This window comes from Corvus moneduloides, chromosome 6 (assembly GCF_009650955.1).
Source record: "Corvus moneduloides isolate bCorMon1 chromosome 6, bCorMon1.pri, whole genome shotgun sequence".
NCBI lineage: Eukaryota > Metazoa > Chordata > Aves > Passeriformes > Corvidae > Corvus > Corvus moneduloides.
The window spans coordinates 5269661-5293171 of record NC_045481.1 but is presented as its reverse complement, the minus strand read 5'-3'; the positions used below and the strand labels follow the sequence as shown (position 1 = coordinate 5293171).

The 23511-nt window shown below is 40.7% G+C and overlaps 1 long non-coding RNA gene across 3 annotated transcripts; it reads left to right on the top strand.

Moving 5' to 3' along the window:
• Positions 1-1728: 1728 nt before the first annotated feature.
• LOC116445961 lies at positions 1729-22587 on the top strand. Of its 3 annotated transcripts, XR_004240970.1 has the most exons (7): positions 1729-1909; positions 6510-6673; positions 8456-8563; positions 12113-12324; positions 16748-16858; positions 17058-17976; positions 19545-22587. It is a non-coding gene; the product is annotated as an uncharacterized LOC116445961 (long non-coding RNA). The 3 variants fall into 3 exon arrangements; XR_004240969.1 differs by having other exon boundaries at positions 17058-22587; XR_004240971.1 differs by lacking the exon at positions 12113-12324 and having other exon boundaries at positions 17058-22587.
• The last annotated feature ends 924 nt before the right edge of the window (positions 22588-23511 follow it).

Genomic DNA, 23511 nt, shown 5'->3' with positions numbered 1-23511 from the left:
GACGCAATTCTAGTTAAATATTCTATGTTTTGGGAAAGACTCACTTCTCTTGGAAGTCTCTTTCAATTGCTGTGTTTTGAGAATCTGTCACTGATCTGAGGAGAAAGGGACAGAGAGAGAATTACAAATAGCAAATTTGTGTACTGCTGGAATTGTAAGTGACAACCCAGGATTGACTGTGGGATATTCTGCATCTTTAGTTTGACAGGGTGCAACAGTCCTGTGGCCATGCAGCCTTCGCAGTTGTCATTTATACCCCAGTCTGTGGCCACTCGGATGTTGTGGATATAAACAGAGACAGATCATGTGGGAGACTCTCCGCTCCAATGACACACAACTTCTTACAGCTGGAGCTAGAGGACACTTCGTAGCTTCCAGTGGAGTAGGAATGTTTGTATCACCTACGAGGCAGCGTGTCCTGTGTCCTTGAGCACTTCACCCAATTAAAAATGGTCAAATACACACTTGCTACTTGTCAAAAGTTGGCTCAGGTCACCACTGTCCGGCATCCAGCTTCTCAAAGACTTAAAAAAATACTCTTGACCAAGAAAATTCAGAGATGAGAGTGCAACATTTGGGCTTTGTGCGATATTGGGAATGAAGTAGGTGTCTCTGGAGGGAGTTGGATGCTCATTAATTGGAGAGCTTCCACGTTGGTCATTAGGAAACATCTCTCTAGAAGCAGATCTGAGCTGCTGGTTTGTGATTGTGCAAAAAGTGCCTTGATCCACTCAGAACTGGGGTGTCCCTGGCTGGGCTGGTACCTGCTTAAGGAGGAATAAAAGCAGTGGTCTGGTGTCAGGAACTGCCTTGTTGAGGGGGGCTAGGGGCCCACCCCAAGAGGAAGGAGGTCAAGGACCTTCTTAGCTCAATCTGCCGCTCCTAAAAGATGTTCTTACCATGAGACTATGGACATGAGGCTACAGAAGAGCCACTACCAGCTATTCTAGTGAAATCCAACTGGAGAAGGAGCCTGATCCTATCACTCAATCACATTTCCCTTGTGTGCCCAACTTAAAGTATTAGTTAGTCCTTACCTATTGTTTCTAATTGTGTCTTCAAAAAAGCAGGCCAGGGAGGGAAGATCTCAGTGTAAAGACTCTCCTGTGAAATTCCCACGATATCGAGGAGTTCAGCCATGATTCCTTGGTATACACCAGAATCACCTCTTGCCCCTACAGCACTACAGACTATTAGATTCCACATGGAGAAGGGATTCCCTGCCAGCCACCCAAATACTCCTCAGGAGCAAAGCTGGACCTTCACAGCTCTTTTGGGTGGCAATATTGAATTGTATCTTAGACAGCAATGTTTTGGGTAAACTGGTTGCTATTGTCGGGAGCCATGGGCACACCTCTGAGCCAGGTCTGTCCTAAGCAGTAAAACAGTATATAGAGAGACAGAAATGGTAAAGTCCTGTGCTGTGCTGTTGTGCAGCACACTGCAATACTGTTAATTAATCTTGGTTAGTTTGATGTCCAGTTTTTCTGACATGGGTTTTGATCTAATCTTGCAGAATTCTAAAACTCTGCCTTTTTTCTTTTTATGTGCAAGTACATTTAGAAGAGATTTTCATAATTTCTTTGTGTCCAGCTTCTCTAATAAGGTTGGACAGATTCTCACAGTTTCTTTTGCTAATATGATTCCTGGCAAATAGAGCAGAAGGTTCAGGAGAACAAAAGAAGTGATCTAATTTTAGTAATGGTGCAGACTGAGTCTGTCATTTTTCTCTCTCTTTTATCCTGCTACCCTTTCTGAATGTCAGAACCTCTCCCAGCACTGCCTCTTTTCAGTTTGAATTGAATTCTTGTTCCTCGTCAAGGACTGGGCATGATGAGTTTTTAGATACTCCTCTGAACAGACACTGAGTATTTGAGAAGCTGATCAGTGAAATTCTGACTTGTCACAGGTAATTTGCTAAGAATGAACCACTTCCACTGAAGCTTTTTTGCAGATTAGAAACTCTCATATCTGAAATTTCACTTAATATGTATGTCATATTTCTATTCTCCATTTTAGATCTTAAATTGAAGTGTGAGTCTATTGCAGTGTAAAGACAGTAAAGGAATTTGGTTTCTGAAAGACAAAGAAGGTTGCATTTAGTGCAATAGATCTGCTCAGTTTGTGAGGTGCTCAGACCTTGATCCAGTGAAGGTCTTTAGCTTGTGCATAGTTCAAGTGTGAGAATTTCCATAGAAGCCTTAACATAAAACGTATTCTGTCAAAGGCAATGGAAATACAAGCATGTTTTAAATTAAATATATGCTTACAAACTTTGCTAGATTTGGATCTTGCAGAATTGTTCTTGTGAACAGTAATTATACTTGTCTTAGTCAGCCTTTATGCTTGTGCTCCTGTTTTGGATGTGAGAAATAAACAGGCTGTGTATGCAATTGGGAGGATGGCAATTATAGACATCTGATGTGCAGAACTGGACAAGAAAGCAAAGAGTAAAGAATAACATGGTTTGAAGTGAAAATTGCTTAAGCTGTAACAAAATGCAGAGGACGTCCTTTGTTGGATGTTTATTGATTGTGCTACAAAAACACCAGTGTGATTAGGAATAAATTATAGTTCAACATTTGGAGACATAGTACATAACAAAATGAAAAATAAAGCCAGCCTAAAGATTAATTTTGTTCCTGAGCAAGTCTATGTAATTAACCATGGCAAACATGATTAAAAATGTGCAATCATTTTTCAAAATAAATAATTCCTCAGCATCTAGCTCCAGTTTGTTTCATTTCATGTCATCTATATAGAAGGGGGCAGACAAGCATTGCAACTGAATCTGTGAAACAAGCCTTATGATGCTTGATGTAACAGACCACACTGCTAGATCTAAAAAGGGGATTTGGAATACGCTGGATGTACTTTAAAATAGTATTTTCATCTGCCTTTGCAGATGAAATAATTACGTATACCTTCTTCCCTAACTTACATGATGGACTTAAAAACTAGGCTGAACGATTTTGAGATGTGAGGAATGTTGCTTCTCAGTTTGTGTCTTTCGGAATTATGTTTACATTGCTTTTTCTGAAATTATCAGGCCTGAAAAAAAAAAGAAAGCTTAAATTTATTCCAGGAACTGGACCTTAAAAGAGCCCTCTGCCAAAAGGGCAAAGCTGGCAATGAAATCTCCCTTATCACAATCAAACAGCTCATCATGTAACCAGGAAATGAAAGGGAAGGACCATTCTTTCTCCGTTCCTGTTTTCCATCCATGAAGAAGCATGAAGTTCCACCAAGAAGCTCAGCTGCCAGCCTGCTCCTTCAGCAGTGCTCAATCTTGCTTATCCCTTACCTCTTCCTGCTCTGGTGCCTGGCTGTTACTCCCACTCCACCTACAGCCATAGAATAGGACAGTATTTCTGCTGAAATGAATGTTCATGAAATACTTCTCCAGGGGCTGGGTGGAAGACTAGAAATGAACAGGGGGATCTGGGGGCTGCTGACAGTTTTTCCCAGAGTATGAGAAGGCCAGCTCTTCCAGGCCTCTCTGTTGGGTGCTCTGGAACCATCTCCGTAGTTCCTTCCTTGTGCCACTTGTTTGCCACAAGGTGATTTTCTGGCTGGGCTAAGGCATCCGTACCCTTTTTGGTGCAGCAGATCTGGTGGCGCAGGCTCAATCCCCATTTCAGCCGGCCCCTCCCACTGCTATCACATGCAGCTCTTATCAGGGTGCTACTACTGTGGCTAACGAAGTCGAGGTTTCTCGAGGCACATCAAGAAATCTGGCACCCAGCCCTCGGCTAGAGCTCAGATTCTGCAACAATAATGTTTATGTTGGCAGGCCATCGAACAGAAACTTGCGTCCTCTCCAGCTGACTGGTGTGATTCTAGCAATTAATTCAACTTTTCCAGTCGCAGAAGTTTGTTGATACAGCTTGTGGCTCTTCCTGTGTCCAAACACATCAGTAACTTGGAAAAAAAACTGGCTTGGCAGTCACAGAATCACAGAAGTGTTGAGGTTGGAAGGGACCTTTGGAGGTTGTCTAGTCAAGCCCTGCTCGCAGCAGAATCAACGTACATCAGGTTTCTCAGGGCTGTGTCCTCTCAGATTTTGAGTATCTCCAAGGATGGAGACTCCACAACAACTCTGGGCAACCTTTTCAAGTGTTTGATTTCCTTCCCAGTATAAACTTCTCATATTTAAATGGAGTTTCCTCTATTGCAATGCATGTCCATTGCATTGCTTGTCCTCTCACTGGGTACCACAGAGAAGAGTTGGTCTCTGTGTTCTAATTCCTTCCCACCATGGGCTTATATACATTGATATAATTGTCTGACCTTCCCCAGACTGAACAGTCCCAGCTCCTTCAGTCTTCAGATTCTTTTTGGTGGTGCCCAGCAACAGGACAAGGAGCAATGTCCATAAACTAAAACATAAGAAGTTTAACCTCAACATGAGGAAGAACTTCTTACATTGATGGTGGCAGAACACTGGAACAAGCTGCCCAGGAAGGTCATGGATTCTCCCTCTCTGGAGATATTCCCAACCCACCTGGACACCTTCCTGTGTCACCCGCTCCAGGTGGCCCTGCCTTAGCAGTGGGGTTGGGCTTGATGATTTTCAGAGGTCCCTTCAACCTGAGTTATTCTGTGGTTCTGTGACTTTGCAATTCTCTGACTTGACGTTGAGGAGGTTGCTGTTTGCCATTTGGAAGTGTTTATAAATAAATGCTTGGGATAGAGCTAGAGGGATGGAAATTGAAGTATCTGAGGTTCCCACAAAACCCACACATCATTTTTTAACTCATGGCCCTCACACCTGTAAGACTTAATTATCATCCTGAGCTCTAGTGGCCGTCAGAAGTCTGAAAAGAGGACAAAACCAATCGATACGAGGAGTACCTGTGTAAATCTATACAGAAACAAGAAACTGCAGTTATTTAATTCTCTGTGTTGTAATGTGAGTCCTAAAATGTTGTATTTGTAGCACTTCTGTTTAAATGACAGCAGTGCTGCCCCAAAATAAACATCTGTAAATGGAATCCTCTTGGTCATGAATGAACCACTTGTTTTCTGTACTTTTATATGACTGAAATTCGTGGTTTCCTTTGTATGCTGGGGTTTTTTTCTGCATGGTTGTTCTTTCGAACAACAAGACCTCCCCATCTCTGCCCTCAGCTTACCAATGGTGAGAATGTAGAGCGTCCATCTGGTTTCCTGAGTACAGAGGATACAGCGAAATGCTGGTTGTGAAATGTCACTGACTGGAATTGCTATAAGATTGCCAAATGTCCTGAATATGTCCAATTTGTTCTTTGCCTTTATCATGTTGCACGCTATTTTGCGGTAGAAGGACCTAAAGCCTAATAGAACTGAATTCCTGTTTTTTTCCTTTGCTTTTGCCTTTCACGTGGGACAGTCATTGATTCACAACATGGATTTACAGCCATTAGTGAAATTTGATACTTTGTGCTATATCTTGAATCCAGACTTTCCCGTCTATATTGGATGGCTCAGACAATGCACTGAAGACATTGAGAGCACAATCCTGGTTTCTGGAAAGTCAGTATGGAAGATACCTTTGTGCTGCCTGTATTTTCAAGCGTTTGGAGATCAGGAAAATCCAGGCCTGTTCTTTCATCCACACTGAGGAATTTAAGCACATTCAGAACTCTCTAGCTACCTTTCTTTACCCAAACTCACTGAGTAATTTTTAACATTAACATAGTTTACTTTTTTTGTTTTACTTCTCCAGTTTGAAATGTCTTTGTTTTCTTTCAGGTTTTATACTGCAAAGTTATCAATAGCACCAAAAATTAGATTTGTCAAGAAAATGTGCAACTAGAATAACACCATTATAAAGGCGATGTAGCAGGGAAAAGAAGTAGAAATGTTGCTAAAATTAATTTCTGATTTTTACAATTAATCTGCTCACTCCTAATTTGACTGTTGGAGCAGGTTGGGGTAGAGGGTCTTCATGGCATGGTATTATGGATCATTTTGTGTTCATGGAGATTAGGGCAGCAGATTTTAACCCCTCAACTCCATTCCTTGTGTGGATGGATGTAGCCCAGTGCTTTGCCTGGGGCTGCCTTGCTCTCTGCATTCCCAGCAGGTGAAGTGCGCTGTGCTTCCTCTTCAGAATGCTTCAGTTTGGAGGGTGGAAAAATGGCTTTGAGTTTAAGATACTGGACTGAGATGCATCCAGGCTAAAATAGTAAAAAATTGTTTTCTTTAAACAAATGTGATTTCTTGTGACCTTCAGTAAATCTGCTAACTTCAGCTTTCCCCCTGCAAATCAGGTACTGTCTGACTAAGTTGGTTGGATACCGGGTGGTAGGAGGGAAAACATAATTATTTATGAAAAAAACCCAAATCCTGCTTCATGGACAGAGCTCATCCCTTATAAGTAGGTCAGAGTTGTTTTGGAAAGCATGGCTACAGTCACACAGCATGTAATAGGCCCTGTTAACGTTTCACACTTCCTCCCTCCCCTTTTAAAACTTCCATTTTGGAGTCAGATGAGTCACTACAATATGTTTTTTTCCCCTCTGCAGTTCGTACATTGTCCCGGCATCTTGGCAGCAGCGCTGGGAAGCTGCGCTGGTGAATCCAGGTCCCCCGGTCTCCGAAGGAAGCACCCCTGAACGGGTCCCTGGGATTAGGCAGGAAGCAGAGGTTTTAATGAAGTAGACTCCATTCTTCCAAGGGGTGAAGGGAGGTAAGGGAAGCTCCTGTTGCTTATGTGATTATTGCTAATTACTGTAATTGAACATCCTCATGACAGGAATATTTGGTGCCTGAGGTAAAGCTTGTTTGCTTCCATTCCTTTTTTTCAACTGGCTCGTGGTGCCCTCTCGAGGTTGGAGAGCAGCCCTTTTTATTCCCTTTTTTACGGCAGCTGCAACACGAACTAGAAACACAGACCCTGGTGAGGAAGCTGAAAAATTGCTGTCCGCTGTGGAAAAAAAAATAAAGTTGCTATAAATCCATGCAAAATCAGTGGAGGTTTTTATTGCCATCTATAAAAGCATACCAGTCTCTTTGTTTCCATCTTTTCCATGAGATCAAGCACTTGAAAGGACACAGAAAGAACAGGGGATGCTCCTTTGCAGTGCCCCGAGGCCACAAAGGTGCATTTCCCTGGAGCATGAGCCAGCAGATCATACAAGGTTAAAGACTATTTCCATGAAGGAAGGGAGCATATTTCCCACGACGTGCTCTTGTGCCCTTGAGGCAAAGCACAAAATGCATCAGGAAATGCTGACGTGTTTGGATATTAATGTGGATTAGGAAACTTGATACATGAGGAAAGCTGACCCTAGGGCTCAAGTCAAACAGAGGGAATTCTTCTTGTGAGGGAGGTCTGTGGATGAGGTGCTGGTCCCTCCTGGCCGGAGGAACCCAAATGTGGATGTCATCACCACATCACTGTGAAGGACTGCAAACTGTTGATTTCTTTTTAAATGTGACTATTAGATGTGTGGTCTTGAAATACATCTTTCCAGGTGGCAGGAGATTGTCCTTCCAAAAATGCTTCATCTTAAATTCCTCAAGGAGAAAGGACTGGTGATACACTGGGTCTTGAAAAGGCAGTGAATTAATTAGCTTCGGCCTGGGCTGGGATAGAATTGATGCTGAATGTTTGGGGCAAGGACATCCAGTTTGAGAGATGAGCAAACTATGGTGCTGATTTATTTAAAATACTCTTTTTCTAAGCATCTCTGCTATTCATAGATAACTTTTGATGGGGATAAATGTAAACAAATGCTGAACAATGTGCTGGATCTGAAGGCATAAATCCTCTCCACAGAGCTGCAAATTGAAGATTCAAGGCTGTGGTTGTGTTGAAAAGGGACGTTTGGGCTCAACAAGGAGTAAGATGTTAATAAAACCTTTGTTCACTGTTACAATAGGGAACAGCTAAGTGTGGTTTGGGGTTTCTGCCAAGTTAACCCTGACTTACTCCCATTGCCTCAAATACCACTAAGAAACCTCTTAACATCTTATTAAAGAACAAAAACCAGTCAATACTCTTCATTTTAAATATGGTATTTAAAGAAAAAGCTTTCATTTTTAAAACATCATTTATTTCCTTTCTCTGTTGCTAGACTAGGGGCTTTGAAGAAATTTCACATTTTATGTGGCATTTATTTTCTTGTTGCAGAGAAAAAAAAATTAACTTAAACGGTCTGAAACTAGCACAGTCTTTAATATTAATGGAGTTTTATTTTCTTTAAGGTGAAATTTCAAGTGCTCTGAGTCAGCCCAAATACATGCTAACCTGGCTTGTTTTATTATTTCCTTCCCTGTGGTCTGTTGGGCTCTGTCCATCTGTGGTTTCTCCCCCTGTTGTTGTCAGCTCCTTGAGGCAGGAACCATGAGCAGCACATTCAGACCCAGGACTGGAGAGAATTGCTGTGGCAATTGGAATAATAACAACAAAAAGCCACGGAAAAATAAGACAATGTTAAATAATTATTTCCACTTTTTATTTCTCCAGCAAAGAAGGGCAAAAGGGAGCTGGCTTCTGTCTGCAGTCCTGCCTTTCATTTGCAACTGTGTGTTAAGGAATCAGAAGCCTTTCAAAACATGGTTTTGTAAACTTTGGGTGAGTATGAGGTGGAGGGAGGTGTTGGTTTAGGGGCATCTCCACGAGGACCTGATGGTGGTATGATGACATTATAGTATTATCTTGACAAAAGGGAAGAAGTGAAGGAGAGAGGTGTCAGGTGTGCCTGGGTACCCTCTATCAGGTCAGGATGTCTGAAGCATCAGGGTCACACAGGTCCCGTGGTGTGTAAAATCAGGCTGGCAGAATATGTTGGAGTGACAATCACATTCCCTCCTGCTCTCATACTTTCCTCTGCTCTCCTCTGTGCTGCCCCATCATCTGAGGAAAGGTGGCATCTTTATTCTGGTAGAATTAACTAATCAAACTATCCTGTTGGTGATTTCAATTATGAATGTTCCCTCCCATTCCTAAAATGTTTTCACTTGTTTTCTTGGCAGGACCTTGAGGATCTCTCCTGAGATGCTCACATAGATATGCACAGAATGAATAGTTTATCTCCACCTCCTGCTGACTTCCATGAATAATTTGATGTAAAAAGCTAAGTTGGACTTCTGCTGTGTCGGGTAACTTGGGAATACCAGCTTCTAATATTCCAGCCACAGATAGAAACAGTTTTAGAGGACAAAGTGGCCTCTCTGGATTCCACTTATTTCAAATACCTGACCTTTCCCTCCTTCCCTAACCAGGCTCCTTTGGGCTTCCCAAAAAATGAGGGAGGCTCTAGGGGCTTCCAGCTGACAGAACATCCCTTGTGAATGAAAGCTCTTTATGTAGACAGAGAAGACATAGTGGGACATACAACCATGATTTTTACAGTTTCTTGTTTGCCTCCCCAGCTGTATACCAGAAAATCCTGTAGTCACTCCTGAAGTTCAGCAGCTCATTTTATGGAGTGCATTTTGCTGCCCAGCCTCACTGAAGGCAAACAGAATTGCTTATCTGAGTAATGTCACACGTGTGCCTAAATGATTGCAAGAGATTGAAAGGAACTGGGAGTAGAAATAATAGCACTACTTCATCTCTCACAGAGCACCGCCAACAAAATAATGAAGCCATGTGAATAAAGAACCAACATAATAATCAAGCTCTAACCATTTTTGGAAAATTAGCACTTCTTCCATAACAGTCATGGCTGCTGGGAAAATGGTGCAAAATATTAACTGTCAGGTTAAGCACACCTTAATCAACATGTGCCAAGTCCAACTGATGTGTCCTCAAACCTGTTACTTAAGTACTTGTCAAGGCCCATTAAATACACAAAATTTTAAAGCCTAATAGCATAAAACACATAAATAACATAAAAGAGCCGTAATGGTTGAATGGGTGGGTGTTTAGCCCTTCTTGATTTAAAACAGGGAAGTGAAAAATGTTGGGGCCCTTGAAGGTGATTTTGAAGACGAGAAAGTGACTGTGCTACACAAACAGCAATCAGAGACAATTAAGAGAGCTGGGACAAGTGCCTCATTCTCCCTGCAGACTGCATGGGAAATTGCACTTTACATTTCAGTCTCATTGCATTTTCAAATAGGGCCCCCAGCTATGTAATTTTTCAAGTCCAACTCAAATCAAAAGATATTGGTTAAAATCTTCCTATTACTCCAGAAGTGAAAGGAATGATTGTCTATGCTGATGAGCCTGGAAGATTGTCTTGGAAAGAATTTGACAGTTTTGTCTCCTGGTCTCATTATAATGTTATTACTGCCCCTGAAGAAGGCTGACAGAGGCTGAATGCCAGCATGAGCACGAGGGTAGTTGAGGATGGCTCTGTGCTCCTGCAGATTTTGTGTTGTTTCTCTGCAGAAACAGCAGAGGAACTGCTCTATGCTGTGCATGTGTTTTCTCTTAAAGCTTAGTCTGATGAGGAATCTCAGCAAGACCCTATGTTAACAATAGAACAGAACACACTAGCAAGCTCAAAAAAACCCTCATAAAAATGGAAAGAATTAAAATAGGGAAATTTGGAAATAGTTATCCATGTCTAGTTATAACCCTGTCCATATACAGAAAGCACAACCCACCAGCGATACTTTTAAAAGAGCTTTCTGTTAAGCATGGGAAGTGTTCCAGTATATGATCCAGAAATTTCCTGAAGTTCTGAGGTGGTCCCACTTTTTGCAGCCTTCTCCCGATAGATGGGAATACAATGAGCTTGCAGAGCTGTTGTAGCTGTTTTGGTTTGCCACAAAAGTGATGGTACCTGGGAATGAGCCCTGCCCTTGTCCCTGGCTCCTTAGAGGGACCCAGTGCTGGCCCAGCTGCTGCTGCTGCTCAGGCACAGGTTGGAGTGCAGAGGGAAGCAGGAGGACCCCACATCTGTCTGACTGCCCTGGTGGTGCCCAACAAACCTTCCCTTAACCAGCCCTGACGCCTCTGCTCGCTGTCATGGAAGCTGTGAAATTGAGGAGCTCTGGTGCAACCATAGAAGTGGTGCAAGCTTTGCCTTAGAAAAATTTTCCCATGGATGTATCTGTGTCAATCTCATCTTACTGTTTTCTTTGCACAGGGCACTATTTTCTCTTAAAGATTTTAACTTAAGCTCCAAATAAGATGCTCCCCTTCCCCTGTTCCCCTCTGGTGTCAAAGGGATGAAGGCAGAGACTCTGGGTTGAGATAACAATTTACTGAAAACTTACAGCAATGGGATGAGAAACAAACAGCAACAGCAACAATATTTAAAAAATGGTGTGTATGAAAGGGTGATTTACACGCAAAGGGTGCTCCATTACCTCAGTGCAATTCCACGTGCCACTGAGACAAAGACAAAATAGCAGATGTTTCCACAGCCCGGGAGTTCCTTCAACACAGGGAGCTTTCTCCAGGCCTGTGATTTAAACTTTTATGTTTCACTATATAGCAATTGTCTGAGAGATAAATTACAGTTACAGTGACAATCTGGCTCTTGCTGTCCTCAATCCAGAACATAAACTACTCAGATCTCAGAAAAAAAAAGCAATGCTTTGTTGCCTTGTAATGGTTGTAGAGCAAATAAGCCCACTGAAATTAAGAGGAATTTTTAAAGGAAATAGCCTGCTTCTGAACCAGGGATTTTAGAAGTAATTATGAATTCTGATGGCCCCAAGAGGAAGCCTTTCACAGCGTGGGGTCAGAAAGCACCTCCAGCAAGATCATTTGCATATGGAACTATGCAAAAGAAAGAAAAATACTGCAAAAGCATGTTCTCTGTACCCCGAACTTTATCCCAGTCCCCAGAACTGCAATGGATAATGTCTCTAGTAGAAATTAATTTATTTTGGTGGGACTTCCTTGGAGCACAGTACTGCTCAAATGATGTTTGCAAATTTGGGTCCTGACCTGCTTGTTTTAAACGAGCTTTAGCAAAATTACATTTAGGGCAAGTTCTTGTCACAATAACACCAAGGGGAGTTTTGTGATTGAGTTTTCGTGCTATACAACAGTTACGTTTTTTCACACATTCATGGACCTCAAGTATATAGCTCCTAGGTGGAAGAAATGCATTTATGTACATAAAAAATGATGCATATAAGAATACAATGCTGATTATTTTATTTTCACTGGTAGCTGTATGGCTCCGCATCAATATCGCTCTGTTGTTTTCTGAAACAGAGCCGAAAGGCCAACGGGAGTGATACACCAACCTGAGATAGCAGTCTAGCAAGGAAGGCAATGCTGTCACTGCAGAGGGACTTGGAACAGAAGAAGTGACACTTGCAGTTACTGAGGCTGTCAGTCCAAATCCGTGTTGTTTTGGTACCCTGGATAAAGATCTGGCCAACTTAAGAGCTGGCGACATGCCATGCAGACAGATGGACACAGTGGTGAGCAACAGAGACTGTGCCGGAGCATGAAGTGGGGGTTCTGAAGGCAGCATTCCTAGCTGGGAGACTCCAAACAGCTGGCCAGCCTGAATTTTTTAAAAACAATTCATGTTTTAGGAAATGCTGCAGTTTGTTTTGTTCTAGATGATGTTACACACTGAACAAACCGGAGATAGAGAGAGGTATTGTTATTTAATGTTCGTAATATGGCCTGAGCTGCACAAAGAGAAGGAAGTGAAAAGGGGGCATTCCCTCTGAGCCCTGGAGAGAGTGAGGATGAGAAATGAGAATAGAATTTCCCTGTGTGTTTCTGTGGCAGGGCAAAACAGATCCCACACAATTCTAGGCAGAGCAGCGGAGGGAGTGTCAAAGCTGCATGTTGGTAGTGGGGAGGAGAAATCTCAGCTTGGATTCAGAAGCTGGAATTCATCATAAACTCCCACTTCAGCCTTCCTCTCCCAAGAAGATCAGTGTCCAGTTAGAGGCCCAAGGGGACAATTCTTTTCTTGGGGAAAGGGTAGACATAGGATAACTTGAATTTTTATTACAAACTGAAAGCCAAAGGTGAAAATCAGATACCAGTGCATTTCTTTTTTTTTTAATAATATAGTTTAAAGGAGCTAATCTGAATTTAAATATCTAGGTTTAAGCAGTTTATATCCTTGCACTACAAATGTTAAACAGTTAAATTAAATTATTCAAGTGTAACTAAAAATTGGGTTGCTCTATTGGAATTTGAATGGATGGTCCTCACATGCATCAGCATCCCTTTGTCTTACAATATTTCATCCTTTCTGTTTGCAAAAGGGGAAGAGTTTTCCCAGGCAGATACTTTATCTGGACTGCACCATATTATGTTTTCGAACAATCAGTCCAAACTGCAGGTCAAACACCTCTTCTATTCCATTTTCTGTAACTGAGTCCTTCTTTATTTCAAATTCCTGGGTTGCCTCATGTCTTTTTGCCAGTGTGATGCATATTGGGCAATCGGGTCATTCCAGGTTGCTCTTGTTTGTGTTACTCTTGTGAACTCAGTTTAAGTTTAATCCTGAGAATCACAGACATAAAAGGCCAACACCAAAAAAAAAAAAAAAAAAGAAAAAGAAAAAGAAAAAGATGATGCATCCAATGCAGTCAATATCATGTCCAGTCACAGAGTTAGAAGGGGACAGGATGAGTGAAGAGACTGATGAAGGGCAAAAGCTTCTAGTTTTTGGAATTGGTTTAGGTTTGATAAATTAGAAGACTATTATGAAGTAAGAGCACTGATTTATTGCTGGGTTCATCTCTTTGGGGCAACCCTTCTAGTGCCATCTCAGGACATTCCTCCATATTCCCTGGCCACTATAGTTCCCCCATAAAGGTAACATGCACAAAGGCTAGGTGGTGGTGTTGTATTCAGGATGTTTGGATCACCAGAGGCCCAAGACCACAGCTATCAGCAGAGACATTATCTAACTGTTGGCCTTATCTTGGCTGCAAAGATCAAGCACAGACCATTGTGCACCACAAGCAGAGACGACAAAGCCACCACCATGACCCCAGCTCTAAGTCGATGTTACAAAGGAGTGGATCAGGATTTAAGTCCACCTCGGTTTTTTTAAGGTCACTGATTCTCTTTAAAGAAACAAAATAACACACAGACTTGTGTGCACACAAACACACACACTTAATAATTAAAAGAATTAACACAGGAATTAGATTGTGTTGCAAACCAAGAGACTGTTGTTAACTGGAAATTTGCCATATGCTCTCCAACACTAGACACAAAGAAGAACCATTTTACCACTTAAACCTCTTTTTTGCTGTAGAATTGGAATGCCCAGTGCTGTCAATTGGCTCGTTTAAAGAGCATTAATATTTGTTGTGGGGTCTGTATATCAAGGATATCAAGGTTACTTAGAAGAAGTTTTTGGGAACTCTTTCTCTCAGGCTGCTGAGCTTTTATTTTGAGGAGAAAGTAACATAAATAATAAAACACAGAGGTGCCAGTGGGCTTAGTGTAAAGAAGACTTGGAGGTTTATATTTCTTTCCCTTTTTTTTTTTAAACAGTCCAATTATGTACCACGTAGCAGCAACTGGGCTAACACCAGCCATATGATGGAATAGCTTGTAATCTGGTTGTGGGTCTAATTCCATGAGACAGACTCCAAGTAGATGAGTTTTAAATCTCCTTAGAATTAAGAAGGGTTTGGCAACCAAATTAATTGTTTTGGAAAAATCCTGCTTTATGGATCATGAAGAGGATAAAAAAGGAAAAAACATGTCATCTGTAGTGGTTAGTCAGATGTTCTTTTGGAGTTACAACGATTTCCTCTCTAATTCCTCTTCTTGTTGACATTCCCGTTAAAAGAATAATGAGCACGATGTTCGTTGCCTTAGCGCTGCTCATCCCTGTGTACATTACGAAATCTTTGCATTAAGCCACCCAAATGGATTGACTCATACCGTGAGGCAGAGACTGAAAAAACAACTGCACTCAGCTGTGAGCACGCATAAAAGGCGCGTATAAACTGATACAAGCGGCGATAATCGCCGGGACCCTGTACAGGAGTTTGTTTGAAAGCAGTGCTGGTGGGGCCCAGGCAGCTGGAAGAGTGCCTCCCTCTGCTTTAGCAGGGCTGAATTATTTTAAGTCTTTGGCTTGTTAATATTGATGCAGCTACCCTTTTACCGGGGAGGTTGTGATGCTTTGGAAAAATGTGTTCTATGCATTATTAACACCATGTTTAAATAATGAGAGACAATTAAACGATCGCTGGGTGATAGTTTCCCAGGTGTATTCCTGTTTTATATATTTTGTCGATCTATACTGTATTCTCACAGAGGCTGTGTTAATTACCCCGTGCTTTTACAGTATTTTGGTAAAAGTAGGTGTGCAAATAAAGGTATTATTATTTCACAGGTGGCATAAAAGCAGCTTCATTAAGGAGCTTGGTACTGATAGTCCTTTAATACGGAAAGCCAGGAGATGATTCTTCACATGGTACATTAAACAGTGAAATATGCCAATTTTGACTTGATTTCTATGCTGCTTAACTACCCCACATTCATTTGCTTCAGCTTTAAGCCCTTCCATTCTCGTATTCTCTAGCCCTGGTTACAGAATTGCAGCTTGCTTTTCACCTATCTCCTAACAGTTTAAACGTGGATGTCTGGGTCCAGCCCATTGTTCCAATTGTATATAGTTTAAAAAGCTCTGCAGTATTTTACTCTTTCCATTATATCTTGGCTTCCCTGAGCGCTCTGCTCGCTGCATTTTGCTTGTACTGGCTCTGTTTTCTAAACCCATTTATGGCTTTTTTTTCTGTACACACTTGTTCATTGGGGAGCTTAAATTGACTTCTCTCCATTCTGTTTCCTTAACTAAAAACGCACCATTAAGGTTGATTGAAGTCTTTTGAAAACACTTCATAAAAAATGAAAGGCCACAAGAAATTAGGCTACCAGTGTTTGCAAATACCTGTTTCCAGCCAAATTGGTGGGAAGGAATAAGAACTGAAATTTAAAAATGCTACTGATATGTATTTGGCTGCTGGTTATTTTTATAAGAATTAAAAAAGTGTGTGTAAAACATTTTGAGTAATAAAATACTGAGACTTTAACAAAATGTGCCAGAGAGTCGCTTGTTGTTGCAGAAAACCTTTTCCCCAAAAAAACATCAGGCACAATTCTGAGGACAGAAAATGACAGAATGAGCAGAGGTATCTGGATCAGTTGTTTTCATGATTTTCTGTTTTAAGAAACATCTTTTAATTGTTTCTCTTCAGAGAGTACTGAAAACTCTTTAAGAGTAACATTTGAACCATGGAATAATATATCTATCAGGAATAGGAGGAGTTATTAATAAATTGCTTTATAAATGGGGAAAAAAGTTTAATTAAATCAGTGAAACTTTGAGTGCCTTTCAGAACAAAAACATCTGTGCAGAGGTTGAGGATATTAAGTATGTTTTACATTATGTACACGTATCCTTAATGAACAAAGCAGCCTCATTTCACAAATCCCCCACCAGGAATCAGGGAAGTCATTCTGAGCAGCGTGCTGAATTGTCAAGGAAACTTTTATGGACATATGGAAATGCATCTGCTTTAAAAAGAGAAATATCAAGAGGGATTTGCACAAAGTTAAAAGCAAAGCAAGTGCTTTAGAATCAAAAGTGATTACATTGAAAATGGCAGCTTGCTTGTCAGAGCAGCTGAAACGGCTCCTCACCAAACAAAATACTAATCATTCCAGCTGTTTCCAGGCTCTCCTAATACTGCTGCTTATCGTTAAAAAAGATGTACTTTATAGAAATGTGGAAAGCTCTGAAAGAAAAATCATTTGATTTTGGTTTATTTTTAGATTTTTTTTCAGACAGCTGCCAAACATATTTTATTTACAAGACGTATTGCTTCTATGGCTTTTTCTCTTTTTCAGAAATATAAATATTCATTCTGACAGTCATCTCACTAAGTGGAGACATCTAAAATGCAGAAGACTTTCAGTATAAGACTTACGTTGCAGAATAGGAGCAAAAATCTGCATAGGGTGAGTTTTACAGTTTTAATAGAGTTTTGGTTTTTTTAAAAACAACCTTAATATGGAAAAAACCCACACCTTTTGAGCCCCAAAATCAAACTCAGGTTTGAATTCAGGATCAAACAAAGTCATAAATTACAGCTGTTCCCAGACTTTGCCCTTAATAATATGATGAATTTAAGACTTTTTTCCTTTTTGTTTTATAAAGGCAATGGAATCAACCTGCCAGGCCTTGGCTGCAGTGGTGTTTGAAGGTGTACGTGAGCACAGACTGCAGACTGCATCCCATGCTTTAAGAATTCTCCCCTTAATGGAGGAAGAGAGCAGTGAGATCAACAAGCAAAGTAGCTGAGTACAAGGAGGTCATGCAGCAGCACTGAGTTCTGCTGCAAAGCTACAAGGAAACCCTGTCAGCTTCCATCCCATTAAACGAGCCAGGAGCTATGTGTTGGACTCACTGGGACTACCAGCAAACCCCTCCCAAGCTGTCTGCTGGCTCTTGCTCACATCCTCTATCAATTATTCAGTTCCTTTTATGCAAATAATGTTTCATGGAAGCAATAGAGATTCATAATGGGGAGAAGAGTAACATCCATTTAGGAGAATTAAATGGTAGATGAAAAGCGTGACACTTTGCAGGCAAAAGCTATTGAAGTGGTGCAGTACCAGGACTCTTCAAATGCATGCACAGACAGGGAGAGTCAAAGTTTTGGTTGCTTTTTTTTGACAATCAGCTCTATAGAAGATTAAGTAAGGTGGGAATAGACACACACTGCAGCATCCCCAGTTCTGCCCAGGGGACAGAGAAATGAGGCCTCTGTAGCAGACCTGTCGGTGCTCTGCAGCAGACCTGTCGGTGCTCTGCAGGCTCTAAGCTCTCATTTTGTGTCTTACAGAGGATCTGTGCAGCAAGCCAGGATGCCAGTGTGTCTGTACTACAGAGAGGCTTCACTGCTCTTTAGAGTCAGGAGTCACAGAAACCAAGGGCCTTTCCTGCGTTCTTTTATCAGGCAAAACATTGGTTTCAAAGCATAGATGGGATCAAAACTCTGCTGTAGCCCCATTACACTTCACAGGGCCAAACTCAGTCCTACTTCCTTCTGAGATTCTTCCCACAGAAGAGATTGGTGAGTAAATGCAGACAATCCTGGGCGCATCCAGCCAAAGAACCGACCGTGCCTCTGTTGCAAGCCTTTAAATCCTTGTCTGGGATTTTACTTGAAGGTTTATCCCTTGTCTTGTCAGTCAGCTCATGGTGGTTTTCCTGCTGAACTGTCTGTGGGCTGTTTGGCCACTTATGTCTGGGTCTGCACTGTCAAGTTTGGAAGTGGTGGTACCCCACTAATGCTGCCACACTGCAAAGGCTGTGGTGGAGCTGCCTGTCCTGAACACAAACAGATCAGTGGTGGTGAGAACACATCTGTCATCCTGGGTGCTCCAACATCAGTTAAAGAATCTTATAATAATGTTGAATTTTGTACCAGAAAACCAGTGTTTGATAAGGCAGAAGCACAGAAATAGGACCATAGCCTCAAGGCTTCTGTCGGTGTCCTGTTGCCCTTTGCTGCACTGCTACTCTTTGTGTGCAGGGAGTGTGAATCAAAAGCAAACAAAATGTTATTAAAACACAGAATCATAGAACCATTTAGGTTGAAAAGACCTTTAAAGCCATCAAGTCCAGCCATTAACCCAGCTCTGTCAAGTCCACCATGTCCCTTCTTTCAATCTTTCAGCTTAATTTGGGAGACAACAGCCAACTGCTAAGAAAGTTCTCACATCTTCTGAATTTCCTGGAACACACATGCAAGATCCAGCGTTGTATCTGTGTCTTCTAGATATAAAGACATCTCTTCTAAAAGCTTTGTAATGCAAGTGCCCTGTATATTTATGGTGCTTCAGCATTTAACTATCTTTAATGACACTGTTTTTCAAAATGGAAATTTTTTGCTAAACCGGGAGAGACAGAAAGTGTGTTTTAATGGAGTGCAGTTAGCCTCCAAAAGCGAAAGAGGCTTCCATTATAAAATTCTGCACTTAAAGGAGCCCTGGCTATAGGCAGAGATGGAAAATTGAAAGAGTATTATGCATGATAGATAAGTTCAAGAGAATTAAAGCATAGATAAATTCAGAGAATCAAAAAGAAGCCAAGCTTCTTTACAGGAGGTACAGGTGTACTTCTGATTTTTTTGGGCTTTTGCAGCCCAAGGAGATGGAAGCTCTTCCCCTGTAACAGGCAGTGCTCTCCCTCTCAGGAGGAGGCAGCAGGCCATTGAAACTCCGTGACCTCGGGAAACTTTGGCTGCCTTAAGGCACAGGATAATTCTACTCAAGATGATACAAGGGTCTTTCTGTAGGGTTCAGAATTACACACAGAGCACAACAGCAAAACGCCACTCTGAGAAATCTCTGCACAGAACTGAACTCACTCAGCCCTTTCCTCTCCCCTTATCCTCCTTAAGGCTGATTGTTAAGTCCTGCCTTAAAATCCAGTTGTTACCTGTGTGGGGCTGGAAGTGCCCTTGACAGAGATCAGTAACACAAAGCCACGGGTACCAAATGCTGCACAAGCAGTTCTACTCTTCTTTTTCCTCCACACGGTATTTTTGAACCTGTTCACTCATAAGGGACTGTATTCTGTTGTTTTTTGTTGTTCCTCTGCTTACTTCAGTGACATTTGTGTTTCTCTCTCCTTCAGGCTCCCTTTAGAGGCACAAACTGTGTTCCCACCCTTCTGGCTCAGAGAACACCTGAAAACTGCTGCATGGTGAGAGCCAGGCAGTGACCTGTGTGATTCAAGTTTTCTGTACCCAAACCAACCCAAAATTTCAAGAATGGGACCTAAATCTTTGATTTATCCCGGTGCAAATCTGTCACAACGCAGCTGAAGTGTGTCAGCGCTTGTTCCCCAGTGCACTCCGAGCATGTATTGGTAGCCCCGATGTGGAAATTCAGCGGTACAACAAAGACACCTCGTGGCTGCCCTGCAAACCACACACAGACAAAGAGCTCGCCAGCCAGGAGGGAGATGTCTGCTCTGGTGGCAATTTTCACACTTACCCCGACGGCTACTTAAAAGTATAGTTAATACCAACCCCTCTTTCATATCAACTCGGAGAAACAAAAAATGATACTAATCAGTTGAATACATTATATTAATAGTGAAGAATAAATAATGTACTTAATAGAAATGTGATATTCGATTCTGAATTAAGCATAGGAACTCAAATTATTAGGTAAAAAAATAACCCTTAAAAATTCTATTCGATAATTTAATTTGATCTGATATGTGAAGTGAATGCTGTGAAAAATTCATCAAGTCTAGAAGTAAGCTCCTGTATTATAGTTCTCTAAAGTCTTCTAAGAACTTTAATTTCATAGTGACATGGTAAATTATCAACATTTGCTTTTAAACTACTTACAATTCTGTTAAAATTCAGCAGGTACATGTTTATAGTTTTTTATACCAGTATCTATTTAAAACCCCTATATAATCCTATATGCGGTACCCCAAACACTTTTTTTTAAAAAAATATAATATGAAAAGTGAAACGTATTTTTTTTAAATAGATAGAATAATAAAGTCCATAATTACATTCAGATGTAGTTTCATTGTTACCCCTGGCATCAGTTCTCACAAACAGATTTGTGAGTAAAGCTCTACAGACACAGTAAGCCCATTTATTTTAACAAAGTGGCAAGTTTGTCTGATTAAACTATTTCTGAACAGCAAAACAAAATCTTGCACAGTGAGTGTACCAGCATAAAACCTTAAGCTAATGTGTACTGATGTTTTATTTCCTTCGTCATCTTTGCATGAAAGTTCATTGTATCATAACCAGTTCAGTAAAAAAGAAGAATAATTAAGTCAGATCATGAAGCTCTTGGAAAGTAGGCCAACCACTAGGTAGTAAATTTGGAGAGATCAGATTCTACCCTCCATTTTTTCTGGTTCAAATCTGAAGAAATCATATTAAATCAGACTTACTATAAACTAAATTCTGAGATTTTATTGATTTTTCTACCAGGGTGAGTGAAAACAAACCAAAGGCATCTCTGAGTCCCACGGGCATTCTGCATATGTGGAAATGGTTGCTTCACTGAATTAAATAATTTCTTTACATAATTGATATTTCATATTCATTATACATTCACGATCACTGTATTAAAATGAAAGTACAAATGCCCAAACGCTCCCTTTGGTAACACCACTTAAGTCTGTGGAAAAATGCTCAGAATAATATTTTTCCCCTAGAATTTCTCTTCTTTTTGCAGTTCTTTTGACCCTTAGGTTTGATTTAGCTGGGGAGGCTAGAAACAACTCCACATTAGACCACAGAAACTTTGTTTTAAAAATATCTATTAATTTAGAGGAGTAATAATTACAATAATACATATTTAATACATTAGTAACATGACATTCAGTCCTACCAGGTACCCCCATGACAAGAACTTTGTTATGTTCCCTTCATGGATGAAAGCAGGAATTTGTTAATTAACTTGGAGTTTTACTGCTAATACAGACAAGCCAAGGTTTCAACTTCTACTTCAGTACATCCCTCTACAAGCATCATTAGAACTTTATTTGTTTTAGAAAGAAGAGTCTATTTACAAAGAAGATGAGCGCTGAATTTGCTTCCCTAAAACAGGTGATTCAGGAAAAAAAAGCAGAGGAATGTGCCATTAGCGGCTCATGAGCATCCTGTTGCATCTTTTAGCTCCAACTTAACTTGTTGGTTTCTCTGGTTAATACGAAAGCTTTTAGCCCTGTTCCACTTGTGATACCATGAAACCAGCACTGTACTAGGGCACACCTGTCCTAGAAGTGCACCTGAAGGACCCCCTGAGATAATAACACATTATCTCATTATCCCTCTCCTCTACAGGCAGCTGGTGGATGGAGTGAACTCCAAACCTACTGCCTGGTGCCATCAAAGGATAAAATCCCAACAGTCTTAAAACACAGGTGTTTCCACTTGAGTCCAAATTATCCTTTTAAAATCCTCTTCTATTTTTTGCTAGAATATCCTCTCTGCTGAAATATAATTTACAAACTAAATATTTAAAACCAGACAAAATGAAGTCTGGAAGTTCTTAATATTCAGAAATGCAGACAAATGTGATGCTCCCTTTTAAGTTGGGGACTGTAGAGGAGACTCCAGTTGTAAAACAAAGTTTTTTTGCTTATTAAGCAAGGATCCAGACTCCTTCTGTTGTACATTAAACAGTGCATGCCTCTGTATATTAAAGAGCTCATTACCATCTCTCTAATAGAATGGGAAAATTCAAGCATTTGTTACTTTTTGAAGTACAGTGAGGTGAAACTGTCTTTTAAGAGCTTTGCTTTCCTATGTGGGTTGTTTCTTTTGATCACAGCAAAGGAGAATACACACATTAAACTGTCAAGGGAAATCTATGTGTTATACATAGAATTCACTTGCATTAATTATCTTGCTGTAAATTTAAGTTGCTAATTAAAAGTCATGCACAAGTGTTATGATTAATTAGGTGACACACAAAGTAAGGACAAAAATTCAGTAAATGACACCAAAGAATAAGGGAAAAATGCATGGGTTCATATGGTTTTTGGGGATGGAATGCAACTATAATTTTATCTTAAATGATTACTTTTGTCTTCCTGCTTTGATGCATCAGTGAATCTTCCTTGAAATTCAAAAAATAAGTGCTGATTAAAGACAGATCCAGCAAACAGAAACAATGAAGAGTGTTGATCAACAGCATTCTTGTTTCATTTTTATTTAAGGGTTGCGTGAAGGATTTCTCACTTTTAATAAATTTTAAATAGGAATTAATAAGGAAATATCAGTAACAATTGTAAAATACTAAAAGATGCTACAAATACCATGTCAGTTAAAAAATTTAGGGGAGATAACACTTCAAACAGATCTAGCCACAGTAAGGTAAGATTTGGGCTGTCAAGACACCTGAATAGCTTTATCTCTGACTAAAAAGATGTCATGAGGGGAAAGATTTAAAAAAAGGTCTCAATTGCCCTAAAACATCACTTCATCTGGTGTGGGATGTAATTTGTGTTGCTTATTCAAAAGCAAGCATTTTGTTGTGGTTTTTTTACTGTCTAGGTGCCTTTGTGGTGTTCTTCTAATTTTAGCATGTTGGATTTAATAAAAACCAAAATTAAATTGGAAACACCCAGACACTAAGCATGGAGCTGTAAAGTTACAACAGGCTGAGAGATAAGGGAAGAGATCAAAGAGCACATGTGGCATGTGAGGAAATGCAAACAAAACTCCTGGTAGAGGATGCTTGCTGCAGCAGCTCATCTGCATGACTGAAAAATACACGGTCTCCACCTGTTGGTTTTTTTTTTTAAGTGTGTGAGGATCAATTTATGACATAGGGAAAACTTCATACATGCTGCTTTAGGCCAGAAAAGCCCATGTTTTAAATACCTGAGAGAAGTACCTGTAACAGGATCCTGTGCAGGGAAGGTGGAATGCAGCCCCGTGAAGAGGCCAGCTGAGGTCAAGGCCGGAGGGAATTTAGCTCTGTATAAATCAGTCATGCTGAGTAATGTCACTTCCTCTGGCCCCTGCTTTCTCATCTGCCACATCTGAGTCAGCATGGCCCTTCTTTGTTTAAATGAGGTTTATTTAAAGTGTTTGCCCTCCAGAGGTTTGGTGGTA